At 40.0% G+C, this 17500-nt stretch overlaps 1 protein-coding gene, 1 long non-coding RNA gene and 1 other non-coding gene across 4 annotated transcripts in view; 1 reads left to right on the forward strand and 2 right to left on the reverse strand.

Moving 5' to 3' along the window:
* EEA1 (early endosome antigen 1) overlaps nucleotides 1-17500 on the reverse strand; it is a 411681-nt gene that overhangs the window by 135426 nt on the left and 258755 nt on the right. The window lies entirely within an intron of this gene.
* LOC118350718 (uncharacterized) overlaps nucleotides 1-17500 on the forward strand; it is a 33199-nt gene that overhangs the window by 13359 nt on the left and 2340 nt on the right. The window lies entirely within an intron of this gene.
* LOC112654938 (small nucleolar RNA U13) lies at nucleotides 5593-5698 on the reverse strand. Its single transcript, XR_003133480.1, has one exon. It is a non-coding gene; the product is annotated as a small nucleolar RNA U13 (small nucleolar RNA).

Genomic DNA, 17500 nt, shown 5'->3' on the forward strand with positions numbered 1-17500 from the left:
GTTCCTTTTTTAAAAAAGATTTTATTTTTTCATTTTTGTCAGAAAGAGAGACAGAGAGAGTGTATGTCTGTGTGTGTGTGTGTGTGTGTGTGTGTGTGTGTGTGTGTGTATGTGTGAATGGGGAGGGACAGAGGGAGAGGGAGGGAATCTCAAGCAGACCCCACTCAGAATGTGGAGCCTGACTCAGGGCCAGATCCCACCACCATGGAATCATGACCCCAGTGGAAACCAAGAATCAAATGCTCAACTAATTGAGCCACCCAGGCACCTCTGCATATACCAGTTCTTTAAAAAGTTACTCAAACTTGTTTTTTAGCCTGGTAAGTTTTTACATAAATGTTTTATGGCAGGAGTGGATGTAATTCAGTTTTGGGGTATGGGGGTTTATTAGATAAGCTTATTAGTTGTATTTTTCAAATCTATATTTTTATCGGTATCTTTTATGATTGACCTATTGATTATTGATATAGATACATCAAAATCCCCATTATGGTAATGAATTTGCTGAATCTCCTTGCAGTCCTGGCAACTTGCACTTTAAGTATTTCAATGCTGTGCTATGGGGCCCATAGAACTTTGAATTATTGAATCTTAATTAAGTTAATCTTCTATCAATATGTTTATTCTTATCCCAGTAAAGCTTTTTGCTTTAAAATCTATTTTGCCTGATATGAACATAATCATGCTACCTTTGCATTGGTTAGTATTTGCTTATTATATATACATTTTTTACATCCTTTGACTTTTTGTCTTTCTCTCTTTTTTAACAGCTTAGGTAGTGATGCCCTGATACATGCTTAACAATTAGCTCTGGGGAGGAGGAGTGGAGTGGGATTTGTAGAATTTACTCATTTCTGTTGTGTCAATACTTCCACGTGGGTTGCAAGATAATATCCAGGACACCCAGTTAAATATGAACATCAGATAAATAAGGAATAATTCTTCATATAAATATGCCCCAAATATTGCATGGAACATGCTTATTTTTAAAAAGTATTTGCTGTTTATCTGAAACTCAAATTTAATTCGTTGTCCTGTATTTTTACGTGCTAAATCTGGCAACCCTACTCCCACCGATATATCATTGAATGAAAAATTGGGAAGAGATGTTTATCGTCAACTTGTTTTAAAATAACTTTTATTAAGATATCATTCACATATTATACAATTCACCCATTTAAATGGATAGTTCATCAATTTTAACATATTTGGACCTGTGCATCTGCCACCACTACAATCAATTTTCAAACATTTTCATCCACCCCAAAATGAAACCTTGTCCTTAACAACATTCACTAACCTCCAACCATCCGCCTGTCCCAGTCCTAGGCAACTGCTAATTTATTTTCCATCTTTATAGATTTGCCTCTTCTGGACATGTCACATAAATGGAATCATACAACATGCTTTGTGTATGTGTATGCGTTTATAAGACTGTCTTCTTTCGCTTAGTACATATTTTCAAGGTCCATATGTGTTGTATCATGGATCAGTACTTCATTTTCATTGTATTGCTGAATAATATTTCATTGTATGGATATACAACATTTATTTGTCCATTTATCAGTTGATGAACATTAATCAATGTTCCATTTTGGGCCAATTATGAATAATGCTGCTGTAACAGTCAGCTCTTGTGAGCTGATAAGAGCAAGCACAAGACAGCTCTAATACCTACCCTGGTTTTAGGTGGGTCTCTCAGAGACCGCATAGGGCCCTATATTATAATTGCCTAGTTGCCTGTCTCCTTCTAGCCAATCAGCTACACAGAGAGGGATTTTGCTCACTGCTGTACTTGTATTTCCTAATGCAGTTGCCTAATACTTGATGTTTATTGTAAGTATGAATGAAGTACAGTATGGTGGTCAGGAATGAAGAGTTTCTGAGTCATTTAAATCTCAGATATGCCACCTATGTAAATGTGGAAAAGATAGCAAGTTACTCAACTTTTCCAAGACCTGTTTTTTTTTGTTTGTTTTTTTCCTGGTAGAATGTGAAGGACATTCGCACCTCCTTTAATAGAATTTGGAGAGCATTCAGCATTTGCCTGGCATGTTTTCAATACTCAGTAATTTTCAATACTCAAATAGTTACTGTTACTTGTGTTAGACATTTATAACCCACGTGATTCTGTGATCTCCCAGTTCTTCAGCCACCATCATCCCGTGCACAAAATGTGACCTACTCTGGGGACTACCTTTGGCTTTGTCATCACCAAAGCTACTTCATTGCAGACAAACTAAACTCCCAAATCCCACTCTCTGATAACAGCCTTACTCAAGGAAATTGCATAACCAACACTGAGATTGTTCTTTAAAAAAAAAAAAAAAAGGCCAGTTTAGGAAGAAAATACTACCTAGTTGTTATATGCCTTTCTGTTCTGGTTAACAAGGTAGAATGTTTTCAGTATCTTGGAGATACACATTTATTTTGTGACTTTCATGTCTTTTGCCAATTTTCTACAAGTATGTTAATCTCTATCCTTTGGATTTGTAGGAGCTCTTTATAAATTAGGAATATTAATCCTTTGTCCAAGGTATATTTTATAGTTTATATTTTTCCAGTTTTGCATTCATCTTTTAGCTTTTCATGGCACTTAAACATACAGTTTTTCTTATTTCTAGGAAGTCAAAAATTTCAATATTTCCTATTAAAATTATACGATTTAGGATGTGAAATTCCCGCATTATTTTACACTCTGCCCACCCTGTTAAAACCACCAGTAATGATTTAGCATATTCTCAAAACACATGTATTTATCTTCAATGTGTATCACCAACTGTCTACTTTTTTCCTTTATTTTTTAAAGATTTTATTTATTTATTCATGACAGACAGAGAGAGAGAGAGAGGCAGAGACACAGGCAGAGGGAGAAGCAGGCTCCCTGCAGGGAGCCCAACGTGGGACTTGATCCCGGGGCTCCAGGATCACACCCCGGGCTGAAGGTGGAGCTAAACCTCTGAGCCACCAGGGCTGCCCTGTCTACTCTTTTCCATTTGTAATGCTGCCAACTGGTCCAGGCTTGCCTCTCTTCCTCTCCTTCCTCTCAAAATCATGTTCATATCACAGTCAGAATGGTCATATTTAAACATAAGTGACTTTTCTAAACATACGCTAGCATATAGGTCATTAACATACAGTGCATACATACTATTCTCACTTAACAATTTATATTGAACTTCCCTGTCTCCAAATGTTGCATGGGACATACTTATGTTTTTTTTTTTAAAGGCTTCCTTGTTCATCTGAAATTCAAATTTAATTGGGCATTGTATTTTTATTTACTAAATCTCACAGCCCTACTCCTGTCATTGATCCAAGGTGGCTGTTCCAGCTCTAGTTTTCTTTCAGCCACGGGAAGGAGGAGCATGTCTCCAATTCTATTAAGGGCAGAACCTAGACATGTCACATATTTTGCTTTTATCCCATGGTACCTAACTGAGTTACATGGTCTCATGGAGCTTCTACGGAGGCTAGGAAATGTAGTATTTAGCTGGGCAGGTAGTCAGCCAGCTAAAACCCTATTTCCATGAAAGAACGGAAGAATGGCTATTACAAAACAACTAGTGGTCTGACACAGATAACAATCCCTTTCATCACCAGATACAGTCACTAGAGGTACCAAATCCACTTCCCCATTCCAATCAATGGATGGGCATATGACCCAAACTGGGCCAAATCTTGAGCAAAGTGATACAGAGGCTTGAAATAATTCAAGTTCATTCATCCTGTTTGTAGTGACTTGAGGAATTTAAACATTATGGCTTTTTGTTACTCAGATCTCTACTAGAGTTTTCCTGGTTCCTGAGCTTGCCCTTAGTCAGCCTTCCTAGGTCCAGATTGTCCTTGGATGCTGTAAGATATCTTTTTTTTTTTTAAGATTTTATTTATTTATTTGAGAGAGACAGAGGTAGCGACAGAGAGCACAAGTAGGGAGGAGAGGGAGAAGCAGACTCCCCACTGAGCAGGGACCGATGCAGGGCTTGATCCCAGGACACTAAGATCAGGACCTGACCCAAAGACGTGCTTAACCGACTGAGCCACCCAGGCACCCCTGTAAGGTATCTGTTTTTTCCCCTTCAGTTATTGAAAATAAGTTTATGTGAGTTGCAATCATAGAACTCCAACTGATCAAAGGTAAAGTCTGGATGTATTCCAAAGTGAGGAGATATAAAACCAGTTCCCTACCTGAGGCTTTCTGCCTAAGCACATTTTCACTTCAGCATTGCAGTTTTCAGATATAAAGATAACAAGGCAGTTATAATATCAAAGATAGTAACTCAAACAGAGAACAGAGAAGTGAAAATTAAATCTAATTAAGCTAATATTAGCACTTACTCTGTGCCTCCTTGCAGACATTACTCATTTCTCTAATACTTGCATCAGCTCTGTGGTTTATTAAATTTTATATGTATTATCTCATTAAACCCTTTGCAGCAACAACAATAGGCATTATTACTATTATTCCCATTTTACAGAGGGGAAAATGGGGCTTAGAAAGTTAAGTGGCTTGCCTAACATCACATAATTGGTAACAGTTGCAGCCAGTATTCAAAACTAAGTTTAACACCTACTCTTAAACTTTTTACCATTCTGCTACAACACAGACCTTAAAAAGTAAAAATAAAAATATTTGATATCTAAAGATCTTTTTAACTTAATTTTTAACATTTTATTATACATTTTTTTATTTTTAGTTTAAAAAAAATGATTTATCTATTTATTTTAGAGAGAGAGTGCACAAGCAGGGGGAGGGGCAGGGGAGGATGAGAGAGATAGAAGAATACTTCCCACTGAGTGTGGAGCCCAATGTGAGGCTCTGCCCCGGGACCCCAAGATCATGACCTGAGCTGAAATCAGGAGTCAGATACCTAACTAACTGAGCCATGTAGGCACTCCATAGAAAGTTTTACAAAAATAGAATAGTATAATGAAGCATTAATGTACCCATCACCTAGCTTCAGGAATTGTTCCCATTCTACTATTTTTTCACTGATCCTTTTCTCAAATTCACACTTTATTTTCTTTTATCCTACAATATTTAAAAATGAATCCCAGACATCATATCTCGTCACCTATAAATATCTTAGAATGTTTCTTTCTTTTTTTTTTAAGATTTTATTTATTCATTCATGATAGAGAGAGAGAGAGAGAGAGGCAGAGACACAGGCAGACGGAGAAGCAGGCTCCATGCCGGCAGCCTGACACAGGACTCAATCCCGGGACTCCAGGATCACGCCCTGGACCAAAGGCAGGAACGAAACCACTGAGCCACCCAGGGATCCCCCAGAATGTTTCTATAGTGCATGAGAACTTAAAAATATAATAGCATTATCATGCCCTCCCAAATTCATAAAAGCTCCTCAATATATTTAATATCCAATGCAAGTTCAACTTTCCCTGATTGTCTCAGAAATGTCTTTTTACGGTTGTTCAAGTAAAAATTGAAGCACAGTGCACACGTTACATATCCAGGCATTCTCTTAGGTTTCTTTTAACTTATAACAATTCCTCTTCTTTATTCTTTTACACCATGTGTTTTTTGAAGATAAAAGGGATTTTGTCCTGTGGGATTCTTTTTTCTTCTTTTCACTTCAGATGGGTAAGGTGCCAATTATGTTGTGACAAGGTTTGAGCGAGGCACATCTCACATGGTGGCTGGATACGGAATCATGACACTTGTGAACAACAAAAGGTTCTGTCCTGTGGTGTTTCTAATATTCTGGAGTTGATGGATAGCAGCCCCCTGGTGTCATTAGCCAGTTTTCCATCTCCCATCTTTTTCATAACCTGCTAGTTAGTTCAAGAGGCTTGATTAAATTCAGGTTCAGAAATATTTTGTTGTTGTTTTGGTAAGAATACTTTATAGGTGGTATAGTAGCTTACTTTTTAAATAAATGGTGTGATTGCTCTATTCAATGTACTGAGTCAGTGATCATAAGCAGTAAACAGCTTTTCTTCTCCCACTTCTGCCTTCATTTTATTTTTAAAAAATATTTATTTATTTTATATATATAAAGAGAAAGAGCACATGAGTAGGGGGAAAGAGAGAGAGAGAGAGAGAGAGAGAGAGAATCTCCAGCAGACACCCTGCTGAGTACAGAGCCCAAAGCAGGGCTCAATCTCACCACCCTGAGATCATGACCTGAGCCACCATCAAGAGGCAGATGCTTAGCCAAGTGAGCCACCCAGCTACCCCAATTTTATCTTCTTTTTAAATTTTTAAGTTTTTACAAGTAATCTCTACACCCAACATGGGACTTGAGCTTATAACCCCAAGATCAAGAGTCACACACTCTACTGACTGAGCCAGCCTGGCGCCCCCTTCCCCCTCTGCCTTTAAACAAGATCTCCCTTCTCTGCCCCCAGTGACATTTCAGGCAGATCCCTTACCTTTAGGGTCCCTTTCAGATCGGGGAAGAGTCTCATTTTCAGCTATGGGAAATTCCAGTCCAATCTAAATTAACTTTAATTTTTCATCTAATTCAAATTTCCCTGTGTCTCTTATTATAGCATGGCCTGTCCTTTTATCTCATTTGGTAGACAGTCTCCATCTTGTCCCCTTGGTCCATGGAAAATGTTGCTCATTCTCACCCAGCTGAATGGTAGGACCCTCTGTCATCATCATTCAGCCACTAGGAGCAGTTCCAGCAGTCTCCAGTCTACTGTTTCTCCATACTCTTCAAACTCCAGGAGACCCTGGTCAAATTCTTCCCAGAACACACTTGTCTTCCACTACTGTAGCAGCACAGGCCAAATGTGCACATTCTTCCCGCCGGGCAAGCATCTGGCCAAGGAGTGAGAGTCCAGCATTCCTTTCTGGCTAGTACTCCCAGTTCTCTGAAGAGCTCTCTCACTCTGTCCCTCTTTTGGCTCTGGTAGAGGAGCAATGTCCCATGTGCACAGAGAAGAAATGCTACTGTGCTGTCTCCTCTTGGGAAGTCCCCCCAAAGATGCATCTGCCCAACTGAATCTTTGGCCTTCTCTGCTAATGGCTGTGGGAGAGATGGTTGCTGGACTGGAATGTTCCTCTCATGAGACCCATGTATGTGTGTTGAGAACCCTTCTTTAAAATGTGGGGCTACCTCTCACTCATAATCCACACCTCTGAGGCTGTATCTTCAATTCTTATCAACAGAAAAATCTCTATCTACATCCATGCAATCTATTAAGATTTACCCTCATCTTCACTTTATAAAGTAGTTTTCCTAAACGTAGCATATAGAATTTCCTACTTTATTTTAAGCTAAATGATTCAGGGGTGCCAGGGTGGCTCAGTTGGTTAAGCATCCAACTCTTCATTTCAGCTCAGGTCATGATCTTGAGGTTGTGAGATCAAGCCCGATGTTGAGCTCCAGGCTGGGCATGGAGTCTGCTTGAGATTCTTCCTCCCTCTTTTCCCACCCCCACCCCACCCCTCCTCTAAAAGAAATATAAAATGAAATGATTTAGATAAATTCTAACTTAAATAATATGCTCCATGATTATTTTTTTTCATGTGTCAGTGGGATGTTGGTGAACATCAAGCCTAAGTGCTAACAAATGTTTATTTTCTGTCCTTACTCAAGAAGACCTGGGTAGTATACTAAATACCAAAACAACAAAGCAAGGAAGGGACAGCAACAGAGGATGAGGAACCAGATTGACCGTGATACATCAGCTGAATTAAATACAGCCAGTCTTTTTAATATGTCACATGCAGAACTATATACTCATTGGATTCCCATTTTTATTAGATATAGCCTGTAGCCATTTTAACTGATGTATTAAGGTCTATGTGTGTGGTTTTTTTTTTTTAATTAGTGGGTTTAATTACAATTGCTGGGTGGAGAACTGCTTATTCCAGCCTTAACTAGATTTAGAATTAGGAAATAAAAAGTCTTACTGACTCACCGAAGAGTCAGCTGGGTACATTTTTATTCTGAATTCAAAGTAGGAATGAACCATAAACCAACCAAGAACTGCACGATAGTGAATTAGTATGTATCCTTAGATGAATGTGTGTGTGTGTGTGTGTGTGTGTGTGTGTGTGTGTAGGAGCAATTCTGTTACAGCAAATTGGATGCAATAAGGAGTTTTAACATGAATGAAAGATTTCTGGAGAAGACCTGATGTGCAAAGGGGGAAAAAGTAAGAGTTTAATAAAAATCATGTCATGGTAACCATTGAAAAAGCTGACAGCACATGAGTTGGAGAAAGGAATATTAAACATTTGGATTTTATGTTCCTGGCATCACGAATTCACTTTGTAACATACTTAACATTCCAGAATATCAAGCCATTGATCTCTTCTCTTAAAAATCCTTTACCAAATCATATGAATTAAATTACAAATATAGTTAAACACAAAAACATTACTAATGAATAGAAAGCAAATGTTCAAGGAATGTAACATAGAATGCATTTTTTTTTAAAAAAATATTTATTTGAGAGAGAGAGAGAGTTTGAGCAGAGTGGTGGGGCAGAGGCAGAGGAAGAAGCAGACTCCCCAGTGAGCAGGGAGCCCCACGTGGGGATCAATCTCCAGCACCCCAGGATCATGACCTGAGCCAAAGGTAACCTGAGCTCAACCAACTAAGCCACCCAGGTGCCCCCATGAAATACATTTTTACAGCAAACTTGAGGAAACAGAATTTCAGGACAAGGCAGCGTATTAGTCATTCTTTCTAGTTCTGTGTTGTGAAGGTTTCATAATTATTCTTTCGGTCTTCATCCAAGTCTCAGATCCCGACTGCAGAGGCAGCAATAGCCACAGTCCTGGGGCACGCCCTCCGCCCCCAAGCCTGTACCCTTCAGGTCCTCCCCTTCCTCCCCCTGTGCTTTGGCTGCCTGGTGCTGTCCACACCCCATTTCCCCCTTGTGGGGAACTCTTCAAGGACGCGAGGAGAGACCTCGTGAGGTTGCCTCATGGCCAAAGTAGCCCTCCCTCAGGGTGTTCCTTCCATTACTTTCTACAATCCCCCTGGACTGCACTTTTCACAGTGGTCATCAGGGTTTTCGTCCCCAGAACCCAGACTCCATGGTAAACACAGTCCACACTCATTCCTGACTCCCATCTGCTGTGTGCCAACACCGGCCTAACGCTGATCTGTGTTAGATACAACATTTTAGAATTAAACAAGAGAGATGTGCTCTTTGGATTTTGGAGGCGTGCCATCTCCTGAGGAAGAGAGTCTTACGTAAACCAACAGGAGAAAAACGGGAGAGTGCAATTTATGTTAGGAAGCAAGAATCCAGGGTGCCAGGGGCTGGAACAGCAGGAGAGGCAGACTCTGTGGCTTTAGCAGAGCTTCTCCGAGGAACCAGCGTTTAACCTGAGGCCCAGTATGGCTAGAGTGACTCCAGTTACTCAGGCTTGAGTGAGACGCACCAGTGTGTGGGAAATGGGGTTGGAATGGCCAGGCCAAGGAGGTGGGATGGAAGAGAATCCAGGAGGCTCAGAGGCCACATTAGGGATTTTGTATTTTGTTCTAAGTGTAAACCATCGAAGGTTTTAAGCAGGAGATTAATGTGATTTGTGTACTTGAGTGCCTTGTGTTTACTGGTTAGTATTGAATATTTACACATAAACAAATGAGTTAAATACACACAATGAATCCCTGATACAGTTCTATGCCATTTCAGGGTTTTACCAACTCCAGGCAATTAGATTAATCTGATACAGCTTGTTCTTAGGAAACATAAAGTGGGAACTTTTTGACTTTCAGCCACTCACCATTCATTTTTCTCTTTCTAGCAACAGTTTGTTTTATTTTCGGTAACACATCTCTCCATTGTGTACAATCTTGGTGGCCAGCTGTCCCTTGGCCAAGAGGCAGGTTCCAATGGAATCCCTCTCCCAGGACTTAGCATCTTTAGCAGAGTAACCGATGGGGGGGGCGGGGGGAGATGTTGAAGAACTTTGTTTCAGCCATGGCAAATTTTAAAGCACATATTCTGGGTTCCGTGTGTGCCCAGCTTCCTTGGTTCTTGTCCCAGTTTCAAGACGGAGTCTCCAGTCTCTCATTTTTCTTCCCAGTAAAAGTCCCACCAGTTCATCCACTTTTTTTTTTTTTTTCCTTAAAAAGGTCAGTGTTGGTTTCTGTCACTTGAAGAATCATAATGGAAGGAAAATCTATTTTAGTGTTAAGAGGAGATTGTATTTTGGTCTCAAGTTTTTAGAACGTTTCTTTGGATATGCAACTTGTTCATTTCCAATCTAATGTAAAGTTTAACCTTTTCTTTCACTTCTCACAACTGATTTTCATAGTTGGAATATATCTCCTGGGCTGAAAGATTTGAAATCTTTGAAAATAGTCAAGTTCTCTTTTTTTCCCCTCAAAGACAAAACTAGTTTATTGATGTAGTTTTGTCTTGGAAACCATTCTCTTTGCCTTCAAGACAGTTTTCCAAAATGCATTCCGCAAAATACTAGTGTCGATTATTACATAAATCTGGTTACAGTGAAGACTCTACCCTTCTCTTGGGGTCTCAAATGACACTGTAGCATCTTAAGCATAAAAAAATAAATCCTGCAGTAAAGAAATCGGAGTATTTTCCCAAATGTATCTGGTCATGCAAATGTTCTTCCTGCAAAATGTACTCAAGAACTAGCATTTTGTGGAACCCACTTTGAGAAGTGATGCTTTTGAAAATCAAAGCAAAAGTGAGGTTTTTTCATTTTCTTTGTGCCATCTGTTCCTGTTCCTTTGGCAGTAGGTTTATTCTTTTTCTTGTTTTTCCTGCCTTAAATACTCTTTGAACGTTCTTTTTGTTATTGTCCTTTTTAGAATTTTTAAAGGCCTCCATCCCTCCTAGCACACACTATTCTTTGGATTTATTCTAGAGATGTCCCTGAGATGCCGCTTAAAGTGAAGGCCCATCAAAGTGCTCTGAGAGTAGCCACAGGGTTCACATTTCATTTGTTTTATTTATTTTTCTGTGTGTGACTTTTCCAAGTGTCCCTAAAATTAGGAGTGATATGGTAGAAAGAAAGTGTAAACCATTGAAGGTTTTAAGCAGATTAATGTGATTTGTGTATAAGTGCCTTGTATTTACTGGTTAGTATTGAAATCAACATTCGGCCTAGGCATTCAGCCTGAATTTTATGCATGTGCACATGAAAACATGCCCATGAACATACACAAATACATATAATAGAAAAATCACAGTCCAATATGCAAGGTTTCCTTAAAGACATCCAGACTATTCAAGCTGAGATGAAAAAATACGGATCGAGAGTGAGCTATGGGGGCAGATCGTTGTTCTCCCAACTTGCCCTGATTGATCCAGTAAGAACATAAGAAGGAAAAGTGAGGGGCTCCAGAAAAGGCCACTTAGATGGGAGGAGGGGCAGGAGCCAAAGATTAGCAATGATGGCTTTGAGCTTGGTCCACGAGATGACGGCTAAGCAACCTGTGTCTTTCACTCTTCATTCACTTTACTAATTCGTTCAACTAATGTCATCCAGTACTCGTTCTGTAAAGACGTTCTGCTTGGTTCTTGCCTTCAAAACACTAACTGTTGCAAATGGCAAGATTTTTTTCTTTATGGCTGAGTAGTATTCCATTGTGTATTGTGTGCTGTGTGTGTGTGCGTATCACAGTGTCTTTATCCATTCATCAGTGGACACTTAGGTTGTATCCATATTTTAGCTATTGTAAATACGGCTGCAATGAACATAAGGGTACAGATATCTTTTCGCATTAGTGTTTTCATTTTCTTAAGACAAACACCTAGAAGTGAAATTGATGTATCATATGGTAGCTCTGTTTTTAATGTTTTGAGGAACCTCCATACTGTTTTCCATAGTGGCTGCACCGATTTACATTCTTACCATCAGCCCCTTTCTCCACATCCTTGCTAACACTTGTTATTTCTTGTGTTGTTGGTTTTAGCCATTCTGACAGGTGTGAGGTTATAGCTCACTGTGGTTTTGATTTGCATTTCCCTGATGATGAGTGATGCTGAGCACCTATTGTATCCCCGTTGGCCATTTGTATGCCTTCTTTGGAAAAATGTCTGTTCAGACCCTCTGCCCATTTTTTAAACAGATTATTTTTTTTTGTTATTGAGTTGTTTCAGTTCTTTACATATTTTGGATATTAATCTCTTATTGGATATATAATTTGCAAATATCTTGCCATTTGCAATAACATAAGTGAACTAAGTCAGAGAAAGACAAATACCATATGACTTCCATTATATGTGCAATCTAAAAAACAAAACAAAGAAACAAAACAAAACTCACAGACACAGAGAACGGATTGGTGGCTGCCACAGGGGAGGGGGATGGGCTAAAAGGGCGGGAGGAATCAAGAGGTACAAACTTACTGTTATAAATAAGTCATGGGGATATTATGTACTGCATGGCTACTATAGTCAGTAATATTGGACTGCATATTTGAAAGTTGCCAAGAAAGCAGAATGTTCTGCTTTCTTATCATAAGAAAAATATTTTTCTATAACTCCGTGTCAGGATGTATAGTAAATATTCTTATTGTGGCAATCACTTTATAATTTATACAAATATCGAGTCATTATGTTGTACACCTGGAACTAATAAATTTTTTTTGTCAATTACATTTTAATAAAAAAACTTACTGTCATGTTGTGTCACTGGGTACCTAAATAAAAATGTGCAATAGAATCTGCCAAGTGTTATGTTAGAAGTAAGAACAAAGTGCTTTTCTGCATTAAATTTCATATTTAGATTCATTCTATAATTTAAGCTTGTGTTATTCTAGAAATAAAGGATTTGTTTCATGAATGTGCTTTCAGTTTTTTCTACTCGCTCATGTTCATTCATGTTCACTGCTTTATATAGCATCATATTGCAAAATACAATACAAAATTTAAACTACCATAAAATTTGTTGCAAAGTCAAATATCCATCCTATTGATGAATGTTTGGGTAATTTTAATTTTTTTGCAATGCTACAATGCTGTTCTCATGGACACCTGATGCGTGTGAAATGCTCCTAAATTGTGGTTTTAACTTGGCATTTCCCTGACTGCCAATGAAGTTGAGCATCTTTCATTTGTTCATTGACCATTTGGGGTTCTAGAAATTCTTTTATACTTTATTTCCATAAAATATACTACAGGACTATCCCTTCAACACACCTTCAATGAGTATTGCAGACCCTACTTACCAGGGCAAAGTACTTTGGTTATCTCACATTAATATCTTTCAAGTTAGCTCCCTGAAGCCCAGTTTTACAAGGGAGTGGTTCTGAAAATAGCTGTTTTTCTGTAGACCCAATGTTTGTGATGTATTTAGTGGGCCCACTGAGTTATAACACTCCCCTAAATCTCACTATGGGGGTCTGGTTTGCCTTAATTTCCCTAAGAAGGAGATCCCAGCTCTGCTTTGCTGGAGCATTGCCAAGTCTCACCATTCCTCTTCTTGGGGGTCTAGAGACTCTCCACGGGCTCCTGAATTGCTGGCTGAGGTTCTGCTCTTAAAAAAAAAAAAAAAAAAAAAATTTGCAAGTATGATATTAGTTCCCTGCTATTTTGAAATGTCACCTGTGCCTGGAGACTTTTGCTGACACGATTGACCCCCTTAGGTATCAGCTCTGAGTGCAATCACATTTTTTATTCCTCCCCTTTGAACATTAACTTGGACCACTGGCCAGCATGTATGGGGGTCAGAGCCACAGCCAAATCATGTCCCTGAGCCTGGTTTCAGACTCCATTTCCTCCCCACCAGCCAGACTGAGGTCCCGCATGCCCTGAGGCTGACCATCTAGAGTATGACAATCTGTCCTTTTTCCTCAGTTATTAATGTCCCAATTAAATGTAATTGCTATTGATTTGTTCTTTTAAGCAAATAGAACTTATTTTGCTTCTGTGAAAGCTCCTTCTTCCAGGCCAGAAAATGGTGGGTAAGTCACAAATCTGTAAGAGAGAAAATGTTACTTGAATCCCTCATATCCTGTCTCCTCATGTGACTTATTTTTTTTTCTGTCTGGGACTCAAACATTTCAATCCAAGTTAGATACTTATTTAAAATAATTTGGGGGGGGGGGAATGCCGAGGGTGCCTCGATGGGTCATTTGGTTAAGTGCCCAACTCTTGGTTTTGGCTCAGGTCATGAAATTGGGGTTGCAGGATCAAGGGCTGTGCTCAGCACAGAATCTGCTTGAGACTGTCTCTCCTTCTCCTTCTGTCTCTCCCCTACCCCTGCCTGAACTCACAAACACCATCTCTGTCAAATAAATAAATAAATAAATAAATAAATAAATAAATAATATCTTTTAAAAAATAAAATAAAATCATTTTGGGGATGCTAGGCAAGAATGACTATTTAAATTGCAGCAAGAAGATAATCAAGTCTGATATTTCAATAGATTTCCATATTTTGGGTCAACGTTTTTCTTCTAATTTGGGTATGTGAAAGTACTGTGGCATTTAGTTTATAAAATAGGCCATTCACTAAGACAGTCATGTAGACAGAAAGTCCTGTGGAACATAACAGCTCGAGGAAGCAAGTGACTTTCTGCCAAGCTCACTGCAGGCACCCAAACATGGCCCAGTTCTGCACCAGAGAAGAAATAATAATTCTCTAACCCTGTGCCTCCTTCTTCTGTTATTATGCACAAAACTGTACCCCCAACTGCTCCCCTGCACTCCTCTTCCCCCACCCCTGCATTTCCGGGGCATGACCATACTGTTTGGTTTAATTTGTTTAAAAATACATCAGGCATATTCTAAAACTCTGAGAAAGGAAAAATACTGTTCCTTAAGAAATATTATTTTCTGTTGTGACTTGGAACAAATCATTTGCAAACTCAAAGTGTTTTTCATAATATATCTTAGAGAAAAAAATCAAGTTGCATTTTAGGAAGCATTTCAGAGAGAATTTTATCACCACAAATCATTAGTCATATTTTATTGCTTGGATAGTACAAATGAATAAGAAATATTTGTTCCTATAAACACATGAGAACATATTGCAAAAATGTTGATTTTAACTTGATTGCTCAACCCTAAAATGGGAGGGTTAGGTACATCTTTGAATTCTAGAAGTTTGGACAATGTGCTAAAAGGCATGAAAAGGTGAATGCTGGTTTTTGGGGTTTTTTTTTTTTTTTTGGTTCTTTTTTTCTTTTTTAAAGCTTATTTATTTATTTTTAGTAATCTCTACCCCCAACATGGGACTTGAACTCATAATCCTGAGATCAAGAGTCGCATGCTCTTTCTACTGAGCCAGCCAGATGTCCCAAGGTGAATCATTTTTAAAAAGCAAGTTCTGGAAGATTGAAAAATCTTTCTTCAGTTATTTTGCTATTCACTGGGTCGCCCTTATGTATGTAGCTACGAAGCTGTTGAGTGGTTATCGTCCTGACTACTGTTCCAATTCACCGTTTCCACAGAAAGGTGATGTTTCTTAAGTAGGGAGAATGGGATACGCAACTCACTCTGCCGAGCCTCCTGTCATACATACAGAAAAACGTGTATCCTCGGCTGGAAGGGGGACATCAATTTTATATATTGATCAAAATCTAGTAGCACACTGTGAAAATTCATGGAACACCACTGTGCCATGCACCCAGCTGCAGATACTGCCTTGGGTCTGCCTTAAAAACACAGCTTTCCCTGGGACACCTGGCTGGCTCAGTCAGTAGAGAATGTAATTCTCAATCAATCTCAGGGTTGTGAGTTCAAGACCCATGCTGGGTGTGGAGCCCACTTTAAAAAAAAAATTTTTTTTTTAAGCCAAAACAACAAAAACAACAACAAAAACACAGCTTTCCCTAGGTAAGGAGCACTGAGCTACATTTGTGGAGGAGGGTCTTGGGCTTGAGCAGGGCAGTGTTTGCAAAGTGTCATGGAAAACAGGTAAGTGTTACATGTGCATTCAGGTGGTTGCAGCAGTAACTAAAATAAAACCACATGATTCTTTTTTTTCAGTTCTCTTTAATCTTGAGCATATCAAAGACAATATGTCAGCTTGGTCCTCCTGAGGTTTTATCACCTCTCTTCTAAGGAGTGACACCCACAAAAGGAGCAAGGAGGTCTTAGATTCCGAGCGTTCAGTGGGCAATCTCATCTTGTTAGATTTGAACATGATTGGTTTTATGATTGCCTTCTATTTCCCTTTTTTAAAATTCAATTTGCCAACATAGTATAACACCCAGTGCTCATCCCATCATGTGCTGCCCTTCGTGCCCATCACCCAGTTGCCCCAAGCCCCCACCCATCTCTCCTCTAGCAACTATCAGTTTCTTTCCCATAGTTAAGAGTCTCTCCCATGGTTTGGTCTCCCTCTCTGATTTCCCATTCTGTTTTTCCCTCCCGTCTCCTATGATCTTCTGTGCTGTTTCTCATATCCTTCATATGAGTGAAACCGTAGGATAATTGTCTTTCTTTCTCCGATTGACTTATTTCATTCAGCCTGATACCCTCCAGTTCCATCCATGCCCATGTAATGGTAGGTATTCATCCTTTCTGATGGCTGAGGAATACTATTTCCTTATTTCTGACGGTTGGCCCTGGCTGCGTGGCACAGGGCCGAGGCCCAGGGCGGGGGCGCCCTCCCCTGGAGCAGGGCGAGGAGGCGGGAGGTGGTGGGAGCACACGGGCGGTCTGGCCATCACCTGAGCTCGGGAGTGACAGCCCACGGCTCTGCCAAGGTCTGTGTGTTCTAAGCAACTCAATCCAGGCAACACTCAGGAGAGGCGGTTGTACCCGGGCAGGAACGCCAGCAGGCAGCGAGGATTTGGGCCCTCGCAGGTGCCTGCACAGGGGCCTGTTACAATTGCCTCGTTTTCTGCTTTGCGCTCATGGATAAAATGCCCCCGGTTGGGGGGGGAGGGGGGCAGAGAAAGTCGTTCATTGTGGTGTCCCAGCACTGGGTATAGTACCTGTGACTTAAAACTATTCAACGTGGGGATCCCTGGGTCGCTCAGCGGTTTAGCACCCGCCTTTGGCCCAGCATGTGATCCCGGGGTCCTGGATCGAGCCCCACGTTAGGTTCCCTGCATGGAGCCTGCTTCTCCCTCTGCCTGTGTCTCTGCCTCTCTCTCTCTCTCTCTCTCTCTCCTCTGTCTCTGTCTCTCATGAATAAATAAAATCTTAAAAAAAATAAAACTATTCAACGTGCCTTTTGAGGAAACAGGAAAGAAAGGAAGGTAAAAGGAGGGGAGGAGGGAGGAGGAGTCAAAGTGAGAAGATGGAGAGGATGGGGTGTTTCGCTAATCCCTTGAGAGCAGGAGGGGAGGAAAACTGAGCTGAGAAAACTCTGGGGATGGAGTTTGTCCTCTTCCCTAGTCCTGAACACAAACAAGCCTCCGGGGAAATGGAGCATAGCTTTTGTGGATGCAGAACAGTAGAGCTCTAAAATAGCCCAAGAGTCACCCATGGAAGGACAGCCCTACTGGGGTCCTAACAGCAAATTTCCAGGCTTTGCTGTGATCTCCGAAGCAGAGAGCGAAAAAACTGTGCAGTGCTTTTTTTTTTTCACTTGCAGTGAGAAGTCACACCGAATGTGTACAGGCTGCTTTGTCATTTAACC

Source organism: Canis lupus, chromosome 15 (genome assembly GCF_003254725.2).
Source record: "Canis lupus dingo isolate Sandy chromosome 15, ASM325472v2, whole genome shotgun sequence".
In the NCBI taxonomy this organism is placed as follows: Eukaryota; Metazoa; Chordata; class Mammalia; order Carnivora; family Canidae; genus Canis; species Canis lupus.